The following is a 26,475-nucleotide window of genomic DNA, read 5'->3' on the forward strand; positions in this document are numbered from 1 at the left end:
TTGAATGACCTCATGCAGGTGGTTAAGGTCACTGAATGCATATCTATCACTGACCTCTCACACATTCAAGGCCCTAGCACTCAGGACTCAGGTCTAGCTTTCAGATACTTCACCTCACCCTCACACACCCTTCAATAATGCTGGTCGCACATCCATCTCTCATTCCCTCCGCATAGCTGTTCAGTCTCAAGAGGCACATCACCCAAACATAATGCAACACAATCACTGTCATTTTTCCCTCTTTCTTATAAAATAAGGCTATCCACAATAAAAGGGCGCAAAGCTGAACCTGGGTCGGGAGGGGGTGGTGAGTGGGTGGGGAGGGGGTGGTGAGTGGGACATGCTCGCCTTCATTCCCTGGCAGAGGAATTGATGATGTGGATCAAGGGTCTGACCATGGCAAAGTCTGTGGCATCTGGCATCATTGAAAGCATTCGGGATGATGGTAACTTACTGCCATGTACTCCTTCTCAATTTGTACCTCACTCTCTTCCTACTATATGGCGAGCTGCAGATGGTGTGACTATGGAGCTCTTGCTATACACTCCCTCTCCACCAACTTCCCCTTCACCCCAACCCTCCGGTTGCGAATTTCTGCTTTCAGTTATCCAACAACTGTTGCCTTTCCAGACACAGAAGCCCCAGCAGCAAGAGAAATAAACAACACCATACTGATGAAGAAATATAATCACTTAATCTGACACTAATAGCCACCAGCTCAGATACTGGCATTGCACAAACTTTAGAGACCAGTATAGAGTCAAAATCTGCACGTGGTGAGTCACTGGGCATGATTAGGCTGTGGCCAAACCAGGGGAAGGGGATAGTTGATGTGCCAGATCACTGAACAAAACCGCAGACCAGATCTGCTGCAGAGGATTGTTTGATGCTTCTATCAGATCCCTGCTCATGTTACTGGTGAATGTATGGATCACATGTGCTGGCATCCTGTTGGAAATGACTGATTGTAGTGGCCTGCACCAATTAATGCCTTTGGGCTTTCCGTAAATTAATATAGTTTTTATTTTAATTAACATTTGGGAAGGAAAAAAAAAGTGCAGCTACAGCAAAGGTGAACATATAATCAAGGGCTGTTTTCGAAGAATTCTTCACTGAAGCTGCTACATATCACATGCAGGCAGCTTCAATAGAATATCCTGAAACAAAGTGGGTACTTAAGTGTCTGCCTATACTGATTATATAGTCGGTTATTTTGCCAACTCTGTGGCAATATGCTTGGAGGAGTGGAGAATTGGGTTGGTAAATAGTGGAGAACAATGCCAGAGCAGATATTGGATGTATTTTCTTCACTGGCCAGATTTCCCAGGAGCTGTCTGGGATTGGGAATGGGCATGATGGCAGTGGGCATGAAATTGGGGTGTGACTGCTAGATGGGTGTGTTGCTGTTTCCTCAGATGGCAGATCCTCTTCTGAGATCTCAAGTGGTCCTGGAGCTATTGTCAATGTCTCATCCTCTGCTAGGTCTGTGGAAGAGACAAGTGAGAGGCCAACAAATTGCATTTTCAACTAACTCCTGCTGCCTCCTCAGTCAGGAGCTTCCTGTGTTCATCAAAGCCTACATGGGTGCCAGAGTTAAAACCCAATGTTTGATGTCCATATACATTAAAGTAAAGTTTATTTATTAGTCACAAGTAGGCTTACATTCACGCTGCAATGAAGTTACTGTGAAAATCCCCTAGTCGCCACACTGTTCAGATAAACTGAGGGAGAATACTCGTAACCAGCACATCTTTGGACTGTGGGAGGAAACCAGAGCACCCGGAGGAAACCCATACAGACACAGAGAGAACGTGCACACTCCGCACGGACAGTGACACAAGCCAGGAATCGAACCCGGGTCCCTGGCACTGTGAGGCAGCAGCATTAACCACTGTGCCGCCTTATTCTCTGTGGACTCCACAACTACCTTGCCATTGGTGATAGGCTGCCCTGCTGCACCCCATTCTCTCCCCATTGTCTCCTCCTCCATCAGCAATGAAGAGATACCACCTCACATTCACCTCCACTCCCTACCATTGAGGACACACTTTTCCTACAATCACAGATATACGCAATGTGTCTCCTATCTCACTGTGTTCTTCATCTTATTCACAATTACTTGGTCCAGCATCACTGGGAGGCCTACTGGAAGCAGCCATTCAGTCTTTTCAGTGCAACAATCACCTCTGACTGACAAGAATCTTTGGTGTGAGGCAACTGTGCGATTCAATGTGGACGGGTGTCCCTGGTCATGGCCCATGCATGGTCATGGCAAGAGCCAGATCATCTCACATCTCATGTATGCCATTTGAGATATGCCGGGCTACGAGCTTGCAGTTATGAATGCCACTTCCCTTGCTGGACCGCACCCGAATGGCTTCCAGCACTGCATCCATGTCCATGCGAACACTTGCTTTATTCCTTGGCCACTTCCAGACATGTCTCCTTCAGAGGGTTTACTGACCTCCTCCTCCCATCCTCCATTCCCTTGCCTCTACAGGAGCACCTCCCAGGTGGCATCACTGAACTGTGGAGCCATTTTTCTTTTAATTGCAGCCATTCCTCAACAGGATTCCTGCATCCTCACTGCAGCCTTTCCAATGCCCTCTGATGTGAATCTTGTATTAGAGTTCCAGACTAGTCTTTAAAAATGATGCCTTCCACTGACCTACTGGCACTACCTCCTGCTGCTGCCCATTTATTGATTGGCATTCCCATCCTGGAAGACGTTTACTAGTTACAGATGGGAAGATTGCCAAGGAATTCCTGCCAACTGCTTGTACGATTGTCTGACCAGCATTTATCCCCAGCATTGAGACTTCCTTTCAACTGGCAAGATCCAGGCCTAGATTTCCAAAGCTTCTTTGGATGGAATGACAAATGCATATGCTCTGGAATTCCTTTGCTAAATGCCCAGTTTCTGAAACTTTTCCCCTTTGAAGACACTCCTTATAACCTACCTCTTTAACCTAGCTTAAGTCACCTAATATCTTAGTTTGTGGTTTGGTGTCAAATTTTGCTTGGTAAAGCTCCTATGAAACACTTTGCGATGTTTTACTATATTAAGGACAGCCCTTACACCAAATCCCAACTTGATCATCAGGATCTGTTTATTTTTATTGCTTAACCTGTACTGTAAATGAATCTAAAGTACTAAGTAACGTAAACCATATTAAGCCATATGACGAGAAATCTGGATTCAATAAAAATAGTATTTTTTTAAAAGGAAGAGACGATCGCAAAGTTAATATTGTCAAAGCAAACTTCATTCCTCAAATGACAGAAATTTGGGAAATGGCTTCAGCAAAGTTTGACATCAGTCTCCAGAAGGCATGTACAGAAAAAGTACGTACTTTCTATATTTGCAGTCATGCACTTTTTGTTGAGTCAGGCTCCAAGAATGTCTGCCTAGTTAGAATAAAACAAATGTTATGCACAACAGCACAAATGAGGTCCCACTCCTTTGTGTCCAGACAGAATTTCCCAACAGCTGTACAAAAATGTAGTCTACTCCCCATCTAAAACAGAAGCCAGGTTTCAAAAATGGCATATTTCAGTGATTAGTGGCCTGCTACCCACCAACTATTCATGATAAACATATCTGTGTCTGCAAAATGTTATGGTTTCTACGCAGAATATCCCATGGGTGCTGACAGAATCATTTTCTTTCAACTGAACTGTTGATGTTGGATCCATTATGCAGTTATGCACAGATCTGGGGAAGAAAGCATGTTAATTTGCCAACTCCTACATTTGAAATAGTCTGCACAGCCATTTGAAAACATTGTCAATGAAGAACGAAACTAAACAAGACAAGCCCATTCTGTATGAAAATCAATTACCCTTGTTCTCTTCTCATTTTGTTTCTATTATTGAGATTTCTTTCCTCATTAATTCGCTGGACAGCCCTTTCAAGTGGACTAGCTCCTTGCCCCTGCACTCTCTTTACTAACATCAAAAATACATGCTCAGGAAATGCAAGGGATTACATCAGTGTACAGGCTTGTGGGGGCCAACATCTTTTTCCTGCGCACATGGATTGCCATGTTCTTCTGTAGTTGGATTTCCATGAAGATGCGCAGCAAGCTGGGATAATCTACATGGGCACTAAAACATCTTGCAGACATGGAAATATTTATCATTGATATTTGGAAGCCAAAAGGAACCCTAAGTTCATCATTTTGAATTTATCTGAGTTTTATTTTGCCCAAGTTTGAACACTTTGGATTTAGATATATCTGTCCCTTTGTCCAACCGACACAAGCAAGTGCAAAGGGCTAGTTTGCATTAAGTATTTTTTTCTTAAAATTGACCTAGTTCTGTCTGTACTTATATAGCTGCAGGGTGAAAGTTTGGGAGGAAGAAGAATATTTATTCATGCTGCAGTAAATAATTTTCTATGAAAACAAATGCACTTTTGGTGCAATACAGAATTTACCTCACCTTTAGTGAGTGCTTCCACAGAATGAGCCTGTTGTGTAAGTAAATAATCAAAACAATCCACAAAAAGAGCATCCTTAATGGCACTGTGTGTAAAAGCAACGTCTCGTGCAGTAGTGAGGCTTCTAGACTGGAAGTTCACATTTGATTCCCTGTCTGTATTTGGATACCTGATCTCAGCCAGGACAGTAGGTGGGGCCCTGGAATTGGTTACAGCAAGCTCTGGTTAGACAGCAGGGAAAAAAACAGCTAGTGGTTCCACTTTAAATTACTTTGTAGTGGAACCAACTGGATATCAAATGTGTCATGATGTTGGATTAAGAACAGGATTGAGCTGAGCTATGGTGCCTTGCATGAAAAAAAGGAAGCAAGAACTTGCAATTATATAGTGCCTTTCATGACTTCAGGATGTCCCAAAGAGCTTTACAAGCAATGAAGTATGAGGTATTATCACAGTTGCAATGTAGGAAACACAGCAGCCAATTTACACACAGCAAGGTCTCCCAAATAGCAATGAGATAACAATCAGATAATCTGCCTTAGTAAATTGAGGTATAAATATTGGCCAGGACAGCAGGGAGAACTCTATTGCTCTTCTTTGATTTGTGCCATAGAGTCTTTTACATCTACCTGAGAGGGAAGACAAAGGGGACAATTTTCCTGTGCTACCCACCACAGGAATCGTAGTTGGTGGGGGACGGGCCATGCAAAGGTCCATTGCTCTTGGGTGGGATTTTCCGGTTTTGGGGTGAGCGGAGCTGGAAAACCCCACCCAATCTTAACATTGTGGCAGGAATTCTCCACCCATTCACGCCCCACCGCCACAGCCAGCAAGAACAGAGAATTTGGTGCTCGGCCAAATCTCCGTTCGTTGCAGCAGGACTGGAGAATCGCAGCTGCGGGTGAGATCAGAGAATTCAGCCCCTCAAACCAATATCACAAACCTCTGAAAATGCTGTCCTTTTCAATATTGCACTGGAGAGTCAGCTTGGATTTAGTGGTCTAGTCTCTGAATTGGAACTTGAACCCAAAACCTTCTTGCCCTGAGGCCAAGATGGGCACAAATAACCAAATAATGGTCAAAGAAACTATTACTGCACATTTCCTGCACCCACAAATATAAAATGGTCTCTCAGCTGAGGCTGGGCCTCTTTCTGTGCTGTAAAACTCTATGATGCTACTGGCAAACATCAAATCAGATCCCAGCAACAGTTGTCATTTTCAGGAAGACAGGAAAACTGAAATGTGTCAAAATTACCAAAAAAAGATCATTGTCAAATTCCACATTGCTGGGCATGATTTTCCATTGTTTTCAAGAGAGATCCTGACCATCAGAGATGCAGTACAATGTTGAAATTTCCTCTTTGACATGACACCATTTATTTTCCTCCTTGTTTACATCAATCAAGTCAGAGTTCTATACTCTGCATGTCAGCATACATCAGCTAAATCAGATGTCCCATTATTTTTGTCATCTTTTAATATCATTGTGTGCTGTCCAAGCAGGAGGAACTGCAAAGAGGCATCAATGTAATGACATTCATGGGTGTTGAAGAGGAGTGTCAGTGCGCATGTGTGTGCGTGTGTGTGTGTGTTGCGGGGGGCATGGGGGTGATGGGGGAGTTAAAACATTAAAAAGATGCTGTTGTGTTAGAAACTTGACATGATCCTGTTGAATTTTGTATTGAAACAGTTCACATTGCCAATTGCCATATGAACAGTAGCAAATGGTCGAATATTTAATCTTGCATTCTGGCTTTAATAACCATGATTCCTGACTAAGAATTGACTAAGAACTAGTGTCTCAAGAAGCTTAGAATTTCATAGCATGTCATTGCTGACCTCTGCAGCCTCCTGGAACAAGACCTCTTCCCAAGAGTACACCTGAATTTCTTTGCCTCTGACTCCTCCCACAGCACCACATCACCTGATTGTGGGGAGAAGAAAGATGGGGAATGCCATAGCGACAGGGATTGAATAGTCCGATTCTATCGACAGGCATTTTTGCAGCAACAGACATGATTCCAGAGTAGTATGTTACCTCCCTGGTTCCAGGGTCCAGGTCACTTAACAGCTGAAGTGTATTCTGAGGGGTTCAGGGAATGGCCAGAGATTGTGGTCATGTGCACCCACAAGAGAGGTAGAAAGATGGATGAGATTATGCAGACAGATTTTTGGAAGCTTGGGAAGAAACTGCAGATAGGATCTTAAAAATAATAATCACCCGATTGCTTCTGATGCCATGTGCTGGTGACTATAGGAATAGCAGGAGCAAACAGATGAATGTGTGCTTGGAGAGATGGTGCAGAAGGAAGGGATTTAGATTCTTGTGACATTGGGATGGAATCTAGGGTAAATGGGACCTATAGAGGCTAGACAGGGCCAATATCCTCATTGGGGTGGTTTGCTAGTGCTGTGTGGGAGAATTTAAAGTCATTTAGCATAGAGATGGAAACAAGGATGCAGCACTTGGAAGGAGAAACAAACTACACAGAGGACAAGGGGATAAAGATAGCACTAGAGTAACAAATAGAATGATTTAGACTTCCCACATGTAGTGACACATAAAGCAGGCAAAGCACATGCTTATGTCTGTTTTCCATAGCTAGAGTAAGAAATAGTAATGGGGACTCTATATTGCTGTATCCACATTTGGCATTTGCTCCTGCTCACTTATGATATGTGGCTCACCACGTGACAACGTAGACTTAGAGACCCACTGAAGTGCATGTGTCTGAATTGGTGGAGGGTACAAATGAGTCATGTAACAGTACCTCCTCAGAAGTTGTGATCTTGTAAAGATGTTCTCCTGAAGGCTTCTTAAGTTGAACAAACAGCTTTATTTGCAAGATTGCTTCAGAAGCTGCATGCTGCAAGCTAGTTCATTGTACACTGTTGTGGTACAGTGGTTAGCACTGCTGCCTCACAGCGCCAGGGACCTGGGTTCGATTTCAGCATTGGGAGTTTGCACATTCTCACCATGACTGTGAGGGTTTCCTCTGGGTGCTCCAATTTCCTCCCACAGTTCAAAGATGTATAGGTTCAGAGGATTGGCCATGCTAAATAGTCCTTTAGCGTCTCAAGATGTATAGGTTAGGGGAATTAGCAGGGTAAATATGTGGGGCTAGAGGGATAGGGCCTTGGTAAGATGCTCAGTCGGAGAGTTGGTACGGACTCGATGGGCAGAATGGCCTCCTTCCGCACTGTAGGGATTCTATGATAACTAGGAAAACTGAATCCCTGAAAGAGATTCCCCACACTCAGTGTTGATTGATTGTTCAGACCACATGACTCTTATTCAGTAAGGCTAGTCTTATCGTGACAATCACCATTGACTTCTAAGAATTCCTCAGCACCTTATCACATCAATTTTTGGAGGAGCTATAGGAGATGAAAGACATGAAGTAAAATAAGGTGGAGAAAGGATTCAAAGATATTAATATGCATATCATCATTTTTCAGCTACTGGTGAATGATTATTATGTGTCAGGTGGCAGTTTGACTTCTAATTCTGTCATCAGATACCTGGAAGGCTCCCATCTCTGTATCACCAATGACCATGCACTCCATCACCCTGCTGATCTCCACAGCATTCTCCTCTGCAGTTCTCAGGGTGGTTATGACCGCAGCCCTATTACTTGTTCTCTATCTCTCTCTGGAGTTTTGCACTCTCCTGCAGAGAGAGAAAACAGAGACAGCATGTGAAGTTGAATGTTTTGTGAGGTTGGAAGGATAACATTTGTAAAGATAACTAAGGGACGGGTGCAATATGTCAATAAGATGAGGTTGAGTTCTGTCAGGCAACTTGTCTCCAAACCTCATTACAGCCTACGTCAAAGCATGGACAAAGGAGCTGGATTAAGGAGGTAAGTTGAGAGTGATTGCCGTTGACATCAAGGCAGCATTTGCCCAAGTGTGGCAGCAAAGAGCCCTGGCAAAATTGAAGTCAATGGTAATCGGGGGAAATCTCTCCACCAACTGGGCTCATACCAGCACAAACAAAGATAGTTGTTGTTGTTGGATACCAATCATCGCAGTCCCAGAACATCTCTGAGTTCCTCCTGGGTAATTTCCCAGGCCCAACCATCTTCAGCTGCATCATCAATGAACTTCCTCTAATGGAAGGGCAGAAGTGGGTACATTTGCTGCTGATTGTAAAGTGTTGAGTACCATTTGCAACTCCTTCGATACTGAAGTAGTCTGTGTGCATATGCAGCAAAACCTGGACAATATTCAGGCTTTGGCTGATGTGTAACATGCAACATTCACCCCAAACAAGTGTCAAGGAATGACCATTTCCAACAAGAGAGTATCGAACCATCTCCCCTTGACATTCAATGGCATGACCACTGAATTCTCCACCATCAACTTCCTAGCAGCCATCATTAACCAGTAATTTAACTGGACTAGCTATGTAAATACTATGGCAACAAGAGCAGGTCAGAGGTTGGGAGAGATTTCTGGCCAACAATGTTAAGGAAATAATTTTTTTTAAATGGGATGGGATGTGGGAGGGTTGGCTGCGTTAGCATTTATTGTCTATTCCTAATTACCTTTGAACTGAATGACTTGCTAGACTATTTCAGAGGGCAGGTAAGAGTCAACCACAAAGCTGTGGACCTGGAGTCATCAGACCAGCGTGGGCACCACAGATTTCCTTTCCAAAAGAACATTAATTCCAGATTTTTATTGAATTTAAATAGCACCATCAGCGATGGTGGCATTCAAACCCATGTCCCTAGAGCATTACCCTCGGTCTCTGGATTGCTAGTCCAGCGACAATACCATTACGCCACTGCCTCCCAAAATTTGGAGTCTCTACCATCAATTCTGCATATAAAAGTGAATGTTGTCACAGCAACCTTGACTCCTTGAAGATGCTGGCTGGCTAAATGGTTGTTGTGGGTCAGATTGTTGCCAATAACATGACATTCAATCTCTGTTCCAGCTGGGGTGATTTCAGGAGTGGCCTTCTTGCCCTATCCCTGGTGGAGGTCGAGGTGTTGTGATTGGATCTGCCTTCGGACAGAAAAGTGAAGGAGGAGGGATGTTTATACGGTTCAGTAACATTTTGGTTTTTGTGACTACAGCATCCACAGAAATGGAGAGAAACCTGGGAAGGCTACTCTCCCAAGGACAGGAGGAAAAGGACAACTTCTTCGACCAAGCAGCTATGGATAGAAGTGGACAAAGGTGTCAGCAGCTCTTCAACCTGGAAAGAATGTACCAAGAGGATCCAGGACCTGAGGACAGCATGACACGTGAGTGGCATTCCACTTTCAGGTGTGAAGCCCACACTCTGGTTAAATTAATCAGTGCTAGAGTTCCACAGCTATGTGCAGGGTGGATGTGGCCTGGGAAGTGTGATTATTTGCCAGTTGGCCAATTAACTTCTAACAGGCGAGGGCTACATCCACTGGGGCACTGGAGATGGTGTGTGAGGTCACACCGTTCGGAGTGCTGATACCAACCTTTAAGGGTTTCCAGCAATCTTCTGAAATGTTAAGAACTGGAGTCAAGACGGTGAGGGATAGCAGCAGAGAGGAGGTCCTGGGTAGTCTTACAGTTTTGTGATGCCTCCTGACAGTATTTCTTTCAGGCTGCTCGAACAAGGGTTGGGAAGAGGCGGTCTGCCCTACCCCACACCAAGAGTTACTGTCATCAGCTTTGGGAAAAAAGTATCTCTGTCTGATTTGTGGGTGCAATGCACTGAATGATGTGAAGTTACTTTACTTGCACAGGAGATACAAACTAAACTTGTCACATAGGTTAAGTCTTGTCACTTCAAGCTCAAATACCCTTTTAACAATATGGAGTTTGGAAAAATAGAAAGTTGGAACATGGGTGGTACAGGTCTCTCTGAGCACCAGGAATCTGAAGAGGAGAAATGGTGTATGGCCTCATTGTTAATATAGATCTGTCTAATCCCGAGTGGTCTAATTAAAAAAGCAAGACTTGCATTTCGATAGCACTTTTCATGACCACTCAATGTCTCAAAGCACTTAACAGCCAATGAAGTATTTTTGAAGTGTAGTAACTGTTGTTATATAGGAATCAGAACACTTAATACCTCAACCATTTCCTACTGCTATCTTTCTCTCCTAATTTTCCGTGCACTTTGTTTTTCCTCTCCAATATTACCTCCTGGTTTCCATATCTCTGCCAAGTTAAACCCTTTGCAATGGCAATAGCAAATCACACAGCAAGGACATTGGTCCTGGCACTGTTCAGGTATCCAGCTTTTATAGGTCCCATCTCTTCCAGAATCAGTCCTAGTCTCCACGGAATCTAAAGCTGTCCCTCCTGTACCATCTCTGCAGCCATGCATTCATCTGCTTTATCTTCCTATTTCTATGCTCGCCAGCAGAGGGTTCTGAGAATAATCCAGAGGTTACTTTGAGGTCCTGCTTCCTAATTTATTTCCTAGGTCCCAAAATCTGTCTGTAGGTCCTCATTCCTTTTTTTTAACAAATGTCAATGGTACCAGTATAGCCAAAATTATGAAAGGTGGACTGTGTGCCTGTGTGATCCATACCACAACATTGATTTAACCAATCTATTTGAATTATTTTAACTACGCCAAAAGGCATTGACTGATCTGTACTTTTCATGTAACCATTGCGTAATGCAGAACAGATAAGGTTCACTGCAATTTGATCTTGTTTACCAACTGTATATGTACAGTACCTTGTGGTTGTATTGGTACCGCTCAGCAATGTGCCCTTAAAGCGTAATCTTTTGATCTGTAAGAAAAGATACTTAAGACAAAGCAAAATCTGAGTTTGCCCAAAAGAGCAACTTTTGAAGCTAATTGTTGTTCCCGTTTGGTTTCAATACGACAGTCTCTAACCTTTGCCTTAACCTTTAACAGTTATCATATTAAAGGTCTGTTGTAGAATCCAAATCTGAATCGGAAAAATCTTGCATGATACTTTTTGATACACCGATTTTAATAAAATCCTAAAAATAAACCCTAATAATAAGTGAACAAAATCCAGGTCTGAATTTCCTGTCAAAGCTCTGTGAACAAGACAATATTCAAAAGGACCATTAAGAGGATCATAAAACATATATTGAATTACATGGTTTCTGGGAAACATTCAAAACTTCTGTCTCACAGAAAATGTAATATGACTTTTCAATATTATTTTTCAGTATGCTCCTTTAGTTCAATGAGGTGGCTTTTCCATTTTTGGCACTTGGTGATATTATTAAACAATCACAGGGTAGGAACAGCACCATGAAAAACAGACTGAAGTTCCTGTTACTCTGCTTCAAATATGTGCCATATTTTCAGCCTTAGAACAGCATCCTCAATTTTCTTTCCATGGCCAATTCAGTGCTGAATTATAGTATACAGTTGATCTACATGGAAATCTACTGAATATGCCCAGATACATTTTACACACTGCACAGTACTTCCATCAGATTAGTCTAATGTAGCTTCAAACCTAAGTCCCAAGCTGAAAGAACAGTGGAACGACTTTTCAGAGTACACATTAGCTTCAGGATTCCTTTCTATACCGTTCCAGTGTGTTGCTCATGATTTTCTCATACATATGAGTGGCATGGTGGCACAGTGGTTAGCACTGCTGCCTCAGCGCCAGAGACCCATGTTCAATTCCAGCCTCAGGACACTGTCTGTGTGGAGTTTGCACATTTTCCCCGTATCTGCATGGGTTTCCTCCAGGTGCTCTGGTTTCCTCCTACACTCAAAAGATGTGCTGGTTAGGTGGATTGGTCAGGCTAAATTGCCGCTTAGTGTCAGGGATTTTAGTAGGGTAAGTATGTGGAGTTGCAGGGATAGGGCCAAGTTGGGATTGTTGTTGGTGCAGGCTCGATGGACCAAATGGCCTCCTGGGTGGCACAGTAGCACAGTGGTTAGGACTGCTGTTTTACAGCGGCAGGGACCCAGATTCGATTTCCAGCTTGGGTCACTGTCTCTGTGGATTTTGCACGTTCTCCCCGTGTCTGCGTGGGTTTCCTCCGGGTGCTCCAGTTTCCTCCCACATTCTGAAAGACGTGCTGATTAGGTGAATTGACCCGAATAGGCGCCGGACTGTGGCGACTAGAGGAATTTCACAGTCACTTCATCGCAGTGCTAAAGTAAGCCTTACTTGTGACTAATAAATTAACTTTAACTTTAACTTCTGCACTGTAGGGATTCTATGATTCTATATGCTCTTATCAGGCAATGTTCCCTATTACCACTGTGTATTTGAAAAGTTATTCCTCTCAGCAGGCCAAATATTAATCCATTACTCACTATAACCAGTCTCTTTTTTTCCTTCTAACTTGGTGATGTATTCACTATTTTTTTAAAACTCCTAGCTCCAACACAATTTTGTTACTCTAAACCTTGGTGTCTGTTTTTGTAAGAGAAACTGGGAGCTTGGCTATTATAGGTAGGCAATGAAAATTTTGTTGTAAACTCAGCTTGTTAAAGTTGTTTGATACTGAGTTTTGCAAATTGTCTTATTTCAATGCTTGAAGTGATTTTTTTTCTTGCTTGCTTACTTAGGGTGTGCCAATAGGCAAAGCTTCCTACCCCATATCAGGTTCATTGCCAAGATTAGTTCCACTCAACACTGGAACATTGCCCATTCCAGTGCCCATTGCCTCACCTCCTCTTTTGCTGAAACTTTCATGCAATCAATTGTTTCCTCAAAGTTTCTCTCTTCACTCACCTTTGCCCTTCATAAATCCCTACCAATGCACAGCTATGCAAACCATATCCTTTCCTTTCCAAAGCACATGCCCAGTGCCGACTGTTCAGCTCCACCAGCTTTTTGTGTCAGGCAGCCATAAGATCACAGAGGTAAGTACCGGGAGCCCATCTAACTCTGCCTTCTGTAAAAACTTCATCACAGTATCATCTGGCTCATTACTGACTCCAGAATTTTGACCTTCATTGCTCCGCCCAGGTGACCATTTCAGGTACTTGTCACTGTGAATTTTTTTGTAATTATTTCATGGGGATGTGGGGTGTCACTGGCTAGACCAGCATTTGTTCCCCACCCTTAATTGCACTTAAGAATATGGTGCTGAGCTGTCTTCTTGAACCATAGCAGTCCACCTGGTGCAGGCACACCCACAGTGCTGTCAGGAACTGAGTGCCAGTGTTTTGACCCAGTGACAGTGAAGAAACGATGATATGGTTCTAAACCAGAATGGTGTATGGCTTGGAGGGGTATTTACAAATGGTGGCATTCCTCTTCATCTTCTGCCCTTGTCCTCCCAGTCAGTAGAAGTTGCAAGTTTGGAAGGTGCGGTCAAAGCAGGCTTGGGAGTTGCTTCAGTACATCTTGTGTACAGACTGCTGCCATTGTGCATTGGTGGAGGGAATTAATGTTTAAGTTGGTGGACAAGGTGCTAGTCAAGCAGACTGCTTTGTCCTGGTTTACCCTGTGAGAGAAGTCCTGAGCTTTCCTTTTGCCAGTTTGTACTTTGTCCTGCAACAATTGTTTTCTTTTGAATAGCACTTAGGATTAACTTTTTCTACTCCATTTATTGCTTTATATATTTTAGCTTCTAGATTGTCAGGCTAATATAATCCCTCATGTTTCATCTCACCTAATTGAGGCAACTTCTTCAGCTAAATATGACACCCATATCCTCTAACCCAGTGAATCCATATCACAGACCCAATCTTTCATCACCAACAATCCCCTCTGGAACTCTTTCAAAACTCTTCCACCTTATGACCTCTCTCACTACCTCCAGAAACCGCCTGAAATTCATCTCTTTAACTGATCACTTCTCAAATTCCCATACTTCCTATTGGCTGTCTCTTTCCCTCTGTGTACCCTGGTAAACTACATTGAGATGTTCGTTCCACATGTATCAACTTTAGTGCTGTATAGCTGACCTTGAAGACCCTGATGTTGAAACAGGCTGCTTGAAATGGAAAGTGCTACATTTTCAAAGAAACACACTGCTCACCCTGATATACTCAAAATACATAAAAACAGATAAACTTGAAATTATAGTACATTATTTTGCTAGACAGATCCACAGTACCTTCAACCAACAGTCTTAATATTCCTGATTGCTGGTTGCACATTTATTATTGAACTCCGCTGTCTCCAGGGAGAGTTGATAAGCTCCACAGTAGGGACGTGATTGTCAGGTAATGACTGATAAAGGCAAAATATGTCTAATTTACTCAAAAGTGAAAGTCTTTTACAATTAGAAATCTTAAAGTTTGTGCTTTATACCCAAGATAATAGTCCAGTTGGGTTCTGTCAAATTGCTTGTTAATGATCCACTTATTATAAATGCAATGGACAGTAATTAATCACTCCTACACCAACTTATTTATTTTAGAATGGAGTTAAAAGACAGCCTGTGTGAATTCAAGCAATCCATAGCAGCAAACCTTACAATATTCAGGCTTGGGCTGATAAGTGCAAATAATATTTGTGCCACACAAGTGCAAGGCAATAACTATTTCTAATGAGAGAGAATATAACCACCTATCCTGGAAATATTTTTTTTATTCATTCATTGGACATGAGTGTCACTGGCTGGCCAGCATTTATTGATGTGGAGATGCCGGCGTTGAACTGGGGTAAGCATAATAAGAAGTCTCACAACACCAGGTTAAAGTCCAACAGGTTTATTTGGTAGCACAAGCCACAAGCTTTTAGAGCGCTGTTCCTTCATCAGGTGAGTGGGATTTCAGTTCACAAACAGGCCATATAAAGACACAAACTCAATTTACAAAATAATGGTTGGAATGCGAGTCTTTACAGGTATTCAAGTTTTAAAGGTACAAACAATGTGAGTGGAGAGAGGGCCAAGCACAGATTAAAGAGGTGTGTACTGTCTCCAGCCATGACAGTTAATGAGATTTTGCAAGCCCAGGCAAGTCGTGGGGGTTACAGATAGTGTGACATGAATCCAAGATCCCGGTTGAGGCCGTCCTCATATGTGCTAAACTTGGCTATCAGTTTCTGCTCAGCTTCTTGCCTTCAAATAACCGCACAACATCAAACAGACCATTGTCCGCAGCAAACTAGCCAGCCTTCAGGAGAACAGTGACCACGACACCACACAACCCTGCCACAGCAACCTCTGCAAGAGGTGCTGGATCATTGATATGGATGCCGTCATCTCACGTGAGAGCACCATCCACCAGGTACACGGTACATACTCTTGTGACTCGGCCAACATTGTCTACCTGATACGCTGCAGGAATGGATGTCCCAAGACATGGTACATTGGCGAGACCATGCAGACGCTATGACAACGGATGAATGAACACCGCTCGACAATCACCAGACAGGAGTGTTCTCTTCCTGTCGGGGAACACTTCAGAAGTCACGGGCATTCAGCCTCTGATCTTCAGGTAAGTGTTCTCCAAGGCAGCCTTCACGACACACAACGCAGAATCGCTGAGCAGAATACTCTCTACTTGCCTGGATGAATGCAGCTTCAATAACATGCAAGAAGTTTTACACCATCCACGACAAAGCAATCTGCTTGACTGACACCCCATTCACCACCTTCAGAATTAATTCCCTCACCTCTGTGGTAGATGTATCGACTATCAACAAGATGCAATGCAGCAACTCACCAAAGCTCCCTTGACACCTTTGAAACCCGTGACCTCTACCACCTAGAAGGACAAGTGCTGCAGGTGCATGGGAACACCACCACTTGCAAGTTCTTCTCCATGTCACTCACCATCCTGACTTGGAACTATATCAACATTCCTCTACTGTTGCTGGGTCAAAGTCCTGGAACTCCCTTTCTAACAAGTGTTCCTACAACACATGGGCTCCAACAGTTCATAAAAGGCATGAGATGGTGGGGTTCGCTTACTAGGTAAGGTTAGACAGGCTGGGCCTGTATCCATTGAAGTTTAGGAGATTGAGAGGTGATCTTATAGAAACATGTAAGATCCTGAGGGGACTTGACTGGGTGGATGCTGAATGGATGTTTTGCCTTATAGGAGAGACTAGATCTAGATCAAGGGGACAAAGTTTAAAAATAAAATTTAAAATGGAGAGAAGAATTCTTTCCCTCAGAATGTCTTGAGTCTATGGAACTCTCTTCTCCAGAGAGTGATGGAGCCACTCAATGAATATTTTTAAGGCAGAGGTTGATAGTTCTTGAATAACAAGGTCATCAGGGGTAGGGGAAATGTGGAGTTGAGGCCATAATCATATCAGCCATGATCTTATTGAATGGCAGAGCAGGATTGAGGGGCTCAATGGCCTAATCCTGCTTCAATTGTGGATAATTATATATATGCATGGATGTTATATATATGTTTGTATGCATGTTTGTACATGAGCTCATCACTATCTTCTAAGGGCAATTAGGGATGGGCAATGAATGCTGGCCTAGCCCACAATGCCAGTATTCCAGGAACAAATAAGAAAAATGAACTGGTGTCAGTTGACAGTTTCTGCTAATATACTTTCTTCCACAATCTGACATCACTTATGTGTTGATGAGCAGGTTGCACTGGCATGAAAATAGCTGAATAACTGCAGTTTCAATTGTGCCAGTGGGTGATGGGCAGAGGCTTCACACCTCTGTATGTGATAATAGGGAATATTGGTGTGCAAGGATTACTCTCATGCACTTATGAATGACCAATTCTATACTGACACTGACAAAGGTTTGGGTGTAAGTCATTTGTTCGTTCTGCCGAAGAATAGCGTATTGTGTGGCATTAAGGGAGAGCGTATAGCACAGCTGAAAAAAGAGAAGGTTTTTCTCAGACACCTCATTGCAACTAGTGCCAGAAGATGATGAAAAGGCCTGCCAGTGGGTTGTCTCAATTTGTCTCCAGCTCATGGTGCTTCGTACAGTGGGGTGAAAAAAATAAAGTATTGTTGCATTACTGTTTACTGAAGAATAGCTGCCATTGACAATGAACTGCTACACCACAATTTCCAACATTGTATGCATTGTATTTCTGTCAATAACTTGGAAAGGTGTCCCCCCACCTTTTCAAGTTATAATTAAACACTTGTGGAACACTTGCCTTTTCATCTCCTCTCTCGGCCCAAGGTCCCAAACACTGCTTTCAGATGAAGCAGTGATTTACTTCCTTAATTTAGTATTGTGTATTCGCTGTGCACAATGTGGCCTCCTCTATACTGGGGAAAACAAACCCAGATTGTGTGACTGCTTTGCAGAATCCCTCCACTCATTCTGCAAGCATCACTTGAGCTTCCAGTTGCTTGCCATTTTAATTAATCACTTTTCCCTCACACTCACATTACTGTCCTCAGTTTGCTGTAATGTTCCGGGGAAACCCAATGCAAGCTTTAGAAACAACACCTCATCTTTGGATTAGATACGTTACAGCCTTCTGGACTCAACATTGAGTTCAACAACTTCAGACCATGAACTCTGTCCGCAGTTCAATATTTTTTGACCAAATGCCAGTCTGTATATTGTTTTCACTATTTTGCTTTCAGAGGTGTTCATTATCCTACAATTAAGGAACCAATGCACAGTGGTTAGCACTGCTGCTTCACAGTGCCAGGGACACGGACATACTCTCTTCCACCTTCTTCCATCGCTAAAAAGATACAAAAGTCTGAAGACATGTACCAAGCTCAAGAACAGATTCTTCCCTGCTGCCAACAGACTTTTGAATGAACCTACCTCGCATTAAGTTGATCTTTCTCTACTCCCAGCTATGACTGTAACACTACATTCTACACTATCTCCTTTCCCTCTCTATGTACAGTATGCTTTATCTGTATAGCACACAACTTTTCACTGTAAACTAATGCATGTGACAATAATAAATCAAATCAAATCAACACAGGTTCAATTCTGGCCTCAGGTGACTGTAGAGTCTGCTCATTCTCCCTGTGTCTGCGTGGGTTTCCTCTGGGTGCTCCGGTTTCCTCCCACACTCCAAAGTTGTGCAGGTTAGGTGGATTGGCCATGCCAAATTGCCCCTTAGTGTCAGGGGGATAATTGGGGTAAATGCGTGGGGTTAGGGCCTGGGTGGGATTGTTCTTGGTGCAGGCTCGATGGGCTGAATGGCCTCCTTCTGCACAATAGGGACTCTATTCTATAAAATGCTTTCTTTCAATACCATAACTAGTGCCACTCTCTTTGTTCGATTGTATCTTTGTCATTAAATCTCCCTCTCTACCAGATCGTAGACCTTCCTTTTGTTCTAACTCCCCCTCTCCACTTTTTACAGCCTAAAACCCATCACATTTTTACCTCACATCAGTTCCCAAGAATAGTTGGCTGGAATTCTCTGGCTGTTCACACCAGTGGGATCTTCTGGTCCTGCCGACGGTGTACCCCTGCCGTGGGTTTCTCGGCAGCAGGGGGTGGAGCCAATGGGAAATTCATGGGACCAGAAGATTCTGCCACCGGCGAACGCATGCTGTGGGAAATGCTGCGGGGAGGCCAGAAAATCTCCCATTAACTGTTCTCACTCCACAGATGCTGCCAGATCTGTTGGGTTTGGCCAGCGCTTGCTGCTTTCATTTCCCTAAGCTATGATGTCATTTGCAGGAATTCCAAACACAGCTTTCTTAGAATCATAGAATCCCTGCAGTGCAGAAAGAGGCCATTGGGTCTGCACCAACTCTCCAACAGATCATCCCACCCAGGCCCTATCCCCGTAACCCCACCTATTTACCCCACTAACCCCCCCTACATCTTGGGACACATGATGCAGGAGCAGTGCTCCGAAAGCTTGTGATTCCAAACAAACCTGTTGGACTTTTGACCTGGTGTTGTGAGACTTCTTACTGTGCCCATCTTGGGATACTAAGAGGCAATCTAGCATGGCCAATCCACCTAACCTGCACATCTTTGGACTGTGGGAGGAAATCGGACCACCCAGAGGAAACCCAGGCAGACACAGGGAGAAAGTGCAAACTCCACACAGACTAGAATTGAATGTGGGTCCCTGGCACTGAGAGGCAGCAGTGGTAACCACAATGTTCTGGAGGCAGACAAGTCCACTTCTAAAGCGGAACACTGCCTCCTTCCACAGTAACGTGACCAGCTCCATTGTTCTGATGTGTGCTGCAACTTTAAGGAGCTGGGCGGTACTGTAAATCCTCCGCCATTGACAGAGCTGCAGCAGTGAACTGTACACAACCAGTCCTCACGCTGCAGATCATATATCAAACACGGGGAGGGAGACTGCACTGAATTAGTACCGAGGAAGCTGCCGAGTAATTGCTGCAAAACAAAAAAAAATTGATAGCATCGGCCTTTTTCCAGAGTGACATGATAATTAGAATTCACCTTCAGCAGCACCGGGACCATACTGGGCGAGTGAAACTTGACCACATGTGGTGGAAATAGGAGCATTACCATAAAGCAGCAATCTTGTACTGTAAACCGCAAAAAAAAGTGCATGTGAACGTATCCCGTTCTCTCCAGTAATTCTTTTAAACATCAGTAAAGATTAACAGCAGCCCTTTGTATATGATTTAGGTTACACTTTAAATTGCTCTGCTGGGACTACTGCGGTTTAATTATTTGTGAGACACGATACACTTTTTAGTGCACGATTAATTAAATCCTAAGGAGTCCCTTGTTCCTGACACTGAGCAACTCCAGCCACTTGTGAGAGAGCGAGCCTGCATCTGGAAAGTGTGTTTGTGCCGGCTCGCCTCCCTCCCCTCCTCGCCATAAATCTTGTCGTTTAGTTTGGAGATACTGCAGGGAGCTTTAAGTACGGGCTGTTGACCTTGGTCATAGGACTTGACTCCTTCTCTTTGACTTCTGTGATATTTGAACCGTGTTGAAGTGCAGGAGCAAGCAGTCCACGCTTAGCGGGAGCAAAGACTAAACATTCCCACTTCCCAGCGAGTCTCCACTCTACGCTGCACACTGTGCTGCAGAGGAAGGTTACAAGGACCAGTAACAGGATCGGTCTGAGCTGATTGCGGGTGTGTGCCTCCCGCTCAATTATTTTGAGTCTATTGAGCATTATCACGATGATTTATAATTCAGTCGCTTAACTGTGCTCTTGTTTGCTGTCTGATTTGCAAAGCTCCTCGTCGTTGGTGTTGCCAGTGCACTGTCAGTGTTGCAGCTGAATTATAGAAACTCGAGCTTTTTATCAAAGGCGCGGCCTTCATTGTACTTCCCTGGTTAGACTCAGATCAGCGACGAAGCAACACTGCATGCACACGGAACTCCATTCCTTGGGGCACCTATACATTGCAGCAGTCAGGCCATCTATTGTCTTCTAACACCAGAACTTTAAGAAGGACACGCCTGTGCAGGGCGAGAGTATGAGCCCTTTAAAGAGTGGCGTTGGTCTGACACTAGTATAAAAAGAAGCAGCCTATCTAGAGGAAGTGGTCTCTCACTTCTCAGTCTGAAGGCACTGGAGTCAGATCAATCCCAGGTTATGGTGTCACTTGTGTCATGCTTTAAAGTTTATCTCTTAGCGTCAGAAGTAGGCTTACATTCACACTGCAATGAAGTTACTGTAAAAATCCCCTAGTTGCCCCACTCCAGTGCCTGTTTGGGTACACTGATGGAGAATTTAGCATGGCCAATGCACCTAACCAACACGTCTTTCGGACTGTGGGAGGAAACCAGAGCACCCGGAGGGAACCCATGCAGACATGGAGAGAACACACAGACAGTGACCCAAGCCAGGAATTGAACCCAGGTGCCTGGTGCTGTGACACAGCAGTGCTAACCACTGTACCACCCATATGCCTGTTTCATCATCAAGCAGCTGCTGAACAGCAGCACATCAATGATCCTCAAGTGAGTGGCTTGAGTAAGATTTTGCGGTTGATATTTTTATGTACCAATTCATTGATATAAAATGTAAGGAACGGCAGCCATCTCCTGAGCAATAGCATATGGGGGGATAACTTTCTGAGGTCACAGTTCTGGTGGGGAATTTGATGACAAATCAGGAAATCTAAGGATTGATATAGAAAATGGTGGGCATCACGTGCAATTTTCCCATGTGATGGTGGCTGTTTCTCTAATGACGGTAAACCCAGAAATAACCCTCTTCATATTATGACGGGATATAGATATCATACATTTAAGTGTGCTTCTAAATCACCCACTGCCATCACACTTCTCTGGAAATTTCATTGGATTTGTATGCATGGATTAATAGATGCATCCAATTTTGTAAAAGTGAGTTTGTTCTTTTAAAAGAGCACAGACTTAGGGAAATCTCCCCTTTTTATATTGTAGAGTTGTTGGTTATAAACAGCTTCAGGGAAGAAATTTTGTGCACATCTGTAATTGATATCAGGAGCATGAATACACGTCTGAGGGAAGGATATGGACCTGAAAATGTTAACTCTGTTTTGCTCTCCACAGATGCTGCCAGACCTGTTCAGTAATTCCAGTATTTTCTGCTTTTATTGCATGCACACATTTGCTCTTTGACATTTTTAGGCTAAATCATCTTTAGCTGTTTCATCAATGACCTTCCCTCCATCATAACGTCAGAAGTGGGAGTGTTTGCTGATGATTGCACAATATTCACTACCATTTGTGACATTTTAGACACTGAAACAGTCTGTCTCCATTTGCAGCAAGACCTGGTCAATGTTCAGGCTTGGTTTGATAAGTGACAAGTAACGTTCACATCACACAAATGCCAGACAATGACCATCTCTATCAGGAAAAACCTAATCAGCCCCTCTTGACATTCAATGGCATTATCATTGCTGAATCCCCCACTATCAACATCTTGGGGGTTACCATTGGCCAGAAACTGAACTGGACCTGCCACGTAAATACTGTGGCTACAAGAGCAGGTCAGTGGCTTGTAATTCTGTGGCAAGTCATTCACCTCCTGATTCTCCAAAGCCTATTCACATGAGTATGATGGAATACTCTCCACTTGCCTGGATAGGTGCAGCTCCAACAACACTCAAGAAGCTTGACACCATCCGGGACAAAGCAGCCTGCTTGATTGTCCACCACCTTCAACATCACTGACCCACCGTCACACAGTGGCAGCAATGTGTACCATCTACAAGATACAATGCAGCAATTCACCAAGGCTCCTTTGATAGCACCTTCCAAACCCATGACCTCTACCATCTAGAAGGGCAGCAAATACATGGGAACACCACTATCCGCAAGTTCCCCTCCAAGCCACACACATCATCCTAACTTGGAACTATATCGCCTTCGCTGTCACTGGGTCAAAATCCTTGAATTCCCTCACAGCATTGTGAGTGTTTCTGCAACATATGGACTGCAGCGGCTCAAGAAGGTGGTTCACCATCACTTCTCAAGGGAAATTAGGGATGGGCAATAAATGCTGGTCTAGCCAGTGATGCCTGCATCCAATGAATGAATACATTTTACAAAAACTGTGTCTAGATTCAACCTCAAGTAGTAACAGTCATGGGGAATGAGGAATTGTTTTACATGTGAAGAGAGGGAAATGCATCAGTGCATTGACATGCTGAGGATGCACCACCTTTGCCAACAGATTGGTGCGGATGAATAAACACCATAATTGCTGTTGGCAACCTTAATAAAAATGTAATGATATGGTGGTCTTTTCCGACTATTTCACCAGTGGTGTCAACTGATTTATTTTGGCAAATAAAATTGTAGCGATAGAAAAGATATCAGTGCAAAGGTGAGTGGACACACAGAAAGTATATCTTCAGCAAGTTAAAATGGAAGACAGATGCCTCTGTATCTTTGACTCTCTGTGCACTCGGCAGAATAATTGACTATATCTAAAGACAGAGCTTGATTCATTTAATCTAATCACAAAACATTTGCACTGCATTCAAGATATATCAAGTTTGGTCTTTAAAAAGTGAAGCTAAAACAAAATTGTAATTGCGTATAAGTGAATTTCCATAATCTATAAAGCCAAGATCCTGAAAAAAAATAATTATTTTAAATATTAATATGACTTTTTAGTACATCCAGATTTGTTTGGGCATTTGGAGGGAGTGATTTATATTACATGCGTGGCACTTTCATGAATGGTTAATATTCAGTGGTTTATGGATCTGGGCATTGTTGGAGTTACATCCAATCATTTCTGCCTGTCTCCTCCTCCCTAACAGTAGACTATAGCTCAGAATATGCTTGCCAGTATCTCTGTCTCCTGTCTATCTTGCATATTTGCCTCATCTGTTTCCTTTTAATCCACTTGATTTTTTTCTTCCTTGACTGTCTGCCTTCTTGTCTTTGACAGCCACCTCCCTCACAATTTATTTCTTCAGGTTTATTTCTCTTTGTTCATTTCAGGTATTGTTTATTTGCCTCTTCCAGCTCTTTCATCGGCATAATCTGCACCTTGATGCACCAGTTGTTGTGTCTTCTGTACAGTTTCAACCTGAGGAGTGAACTCACATATGGTAACATATCTTGTTACCTAGAAACCTGGTGCCTCACATATTGTATTGTGTATATTCCTAACTTTGCTTAAAAGAACATTGAAAATGTAACTTTCAATTGCAAAAACCCAAGACATTTGAAACTGAAATACATTGAATAGAAAATTGGTGGCTTTTGTTATGGGAGTTTGAGAGGTAGTATTGCTGTTAGCTTTTGCTGAGCTTCTAAGTGTGCTAATGAGAATAGACTCTCCAGTAGAATCAGTCTCTCTATTTTGAAGATGCAACTCTAAACGCTCTTCTATCCACAAGAACAGAGTAAAGGTATGTAGTGATACTCTGGAAGCCCCAACTCACTGTTCGTACTTGCCACTTTCCCATGCAGGCTAACATTCATGAGTTGAAAAACTGAGGCGATAATAGATGTCAGAGCCATAATAGTGGAAGTCTGAGCTCCTGCCAAAGATATCACTGGGGCTCCATCATTGTAGGCTCCATTATAATGCTCATAGAGCTGACCCACTCATGTTTGATGGCATGATCTGAATGCCTTGCTGGATGATCCCACACAAGCTAGAGCATGGCTCCTACATGCTTTGTGTCATTGACCACAAGTTCTCTGCTGTCCAGTGCAAGGTCCTGGTGTTTAGGAATCAGTTCTAATTTTAGGCTGTTCCATGAAGTCCATCATCTACATCCTCTGCAGCTGGACTATGGGACAAGCTGTCCATCTGCTTAGTTTCTTCCCAGACCATCCCATAACCTTGCCTAGATTCCTGTGCATTAATACTCAGTAAGCCTCCTAGTCCACCTCCTGTATGATATCTTCTAATGAAGCATGTTGACAGCACGAGTGGGTGGTTCTCTTGAACTGTGGACTGAGCATTTATTGCCCATATGCAATTGCTTGGTGGGCCTCCTTCTTGAGCCAATGCAGACCAAATATGTGAAGGGAATGACTTGAGGATCTTCCTTGTCCTTCCAGAGAGGAGGTCATGAGGAAGAAAATGTTGTTGACATGAGAATCGTGTGTTGCTGCTGTGCACCCTCTAGATGGTATATCCTACATAATGATGAATGAGTAAATATTGAATTTAGTGGCAGGAATGGACTACTTTGCCCTGGATTATGTTGAATTTCTTGATTGTGCTGGACACAACCACAAGAATGGTGAGTGTTCGATGATACTCCTGATCGGAGCCTTGTAGATGGTAAAAATTTTGAAGCATGTTTGCTGTTGTTATGGAAGCCAATACAACAGCCAGTAAGGTGCACAGCCAGATCCCATGAACAATCATGAGATTCATGACAGTTGATTTGTTTTTGTGACATTGTTAGAAGGATAGATGTTGGCCAGAACACCAAAGGAAACCCCCTATTCTTCTTTTAAAAATGCTGTGGAATCCTTAAAGTCCATTTTATGGCAGATGGGAACTTGGTTTAACTTCTAATCTGAAAGATAGCACCCCCAAATAACACAGAATTTTCTCTGTTTTGCATTGAAATTTCAGCCTAGATTATCTCCTCAAATCCTACAGTGAGACTTGTACTGATGACTCTCTATCTCAGAGGTAAGCATTCTCCCATTGAGCCAAACTGGTTGTTCCCCGGCACTTGTATGGCATAACTGTTTGCTATTTACCAGCCCAATCTAGATTTTAACCAGCTCCTCTGTAGGCTGGCATGGGCTGCTCCATTATTAGAGGTGTAATGGATGGAGATGAAAGTTATCAGTCAGCAGTCTCAATCTTACCCTATGATCAAGAAAAGGCCATTGATAAACCAGCTGAAGATGTTTGGGATAAGGACGCTGCTCTGAGGAACTCCAATAGCAATTTGTTGGGTTTATGGTGATTATCTTCCAACATCCACAGCTATCATCCCTGGACGACAAGCATTACTTCTGACTGTTGAGGGTTTTGCTATTGAACCCAGTCTTTAAAGGCTCATCGGTGGCATGGATGGTTGAATGTTGCCTTGATACTATGTGCAACAAGTCTCATTTCTCCTTTGGAATTTACCCCTTGGATCATGTCTGGATCAAGATCATGATGAAGTCTGAAAGCATATGGTTCTGATAGTATTTGAACCACATGTCAGTGAACAGGTTATTGATGAGTGGGTATCTTTTGATGCACCACCTGATGTGTCTTCCATAATTTGCTCATGATTTGGAAGGATAGATAGAACAACAATGGACTGCGTTAGGTGCTGCCCTGCTTTTCATGGACAATTTTCCATATTTTCGGATAGAAGCCCGTGCGATAGCTGCATTGGACTAGCTTGGCAGAGGGGCTAGTTAGTTCTACCGCACAGGTTTTCAACAGTTCAACCAAAATGTTTTCATTTGTATTCTTTATATTCTTTGCTATGTCTAGACTAACTGGATTGTTACCTTGGTGCCATTCATGAGGCCTCGCTTTGCGCATATTAGTTCCCATGTTTATAAATATCTATTGCAACAGTGCAAAGCTTCAAAACAATTCATTAACTATAAAACTCTTTGTACTGCTTGAGGCATTTTTTTCTATTTACTCAGCGGCCTCTTGATGTCATGTGATGTGAAGCAAAGTAGCTGCACATTGGCATCTATGATTGTGGGACCTTCAGGAGAAGGTCAAATATGACTTGGTATTTTTGATTGAATATGATTGCAAATATTTCAGCCTAATTGGACTGTTAAGAAACAAATAGAATCTTAGATTTCGTAAATAGGGATGTTGTGTTA

Source organism: Mustelus asterias, chromosome 2 (genome assembly GCF_964213995.1).
Source record: "Mustelus asterias chromosome 2, sMusAst1.hap1.1, whole genome shotgun sequence".
NCBI classification, from domain to species: domain Eukaryota; kingdom Metazoa; phylum Chordata; class Chondrichthyes; order Carcharhiniformes; family Triakidae; genus Mustelus; species Mustelus asterias.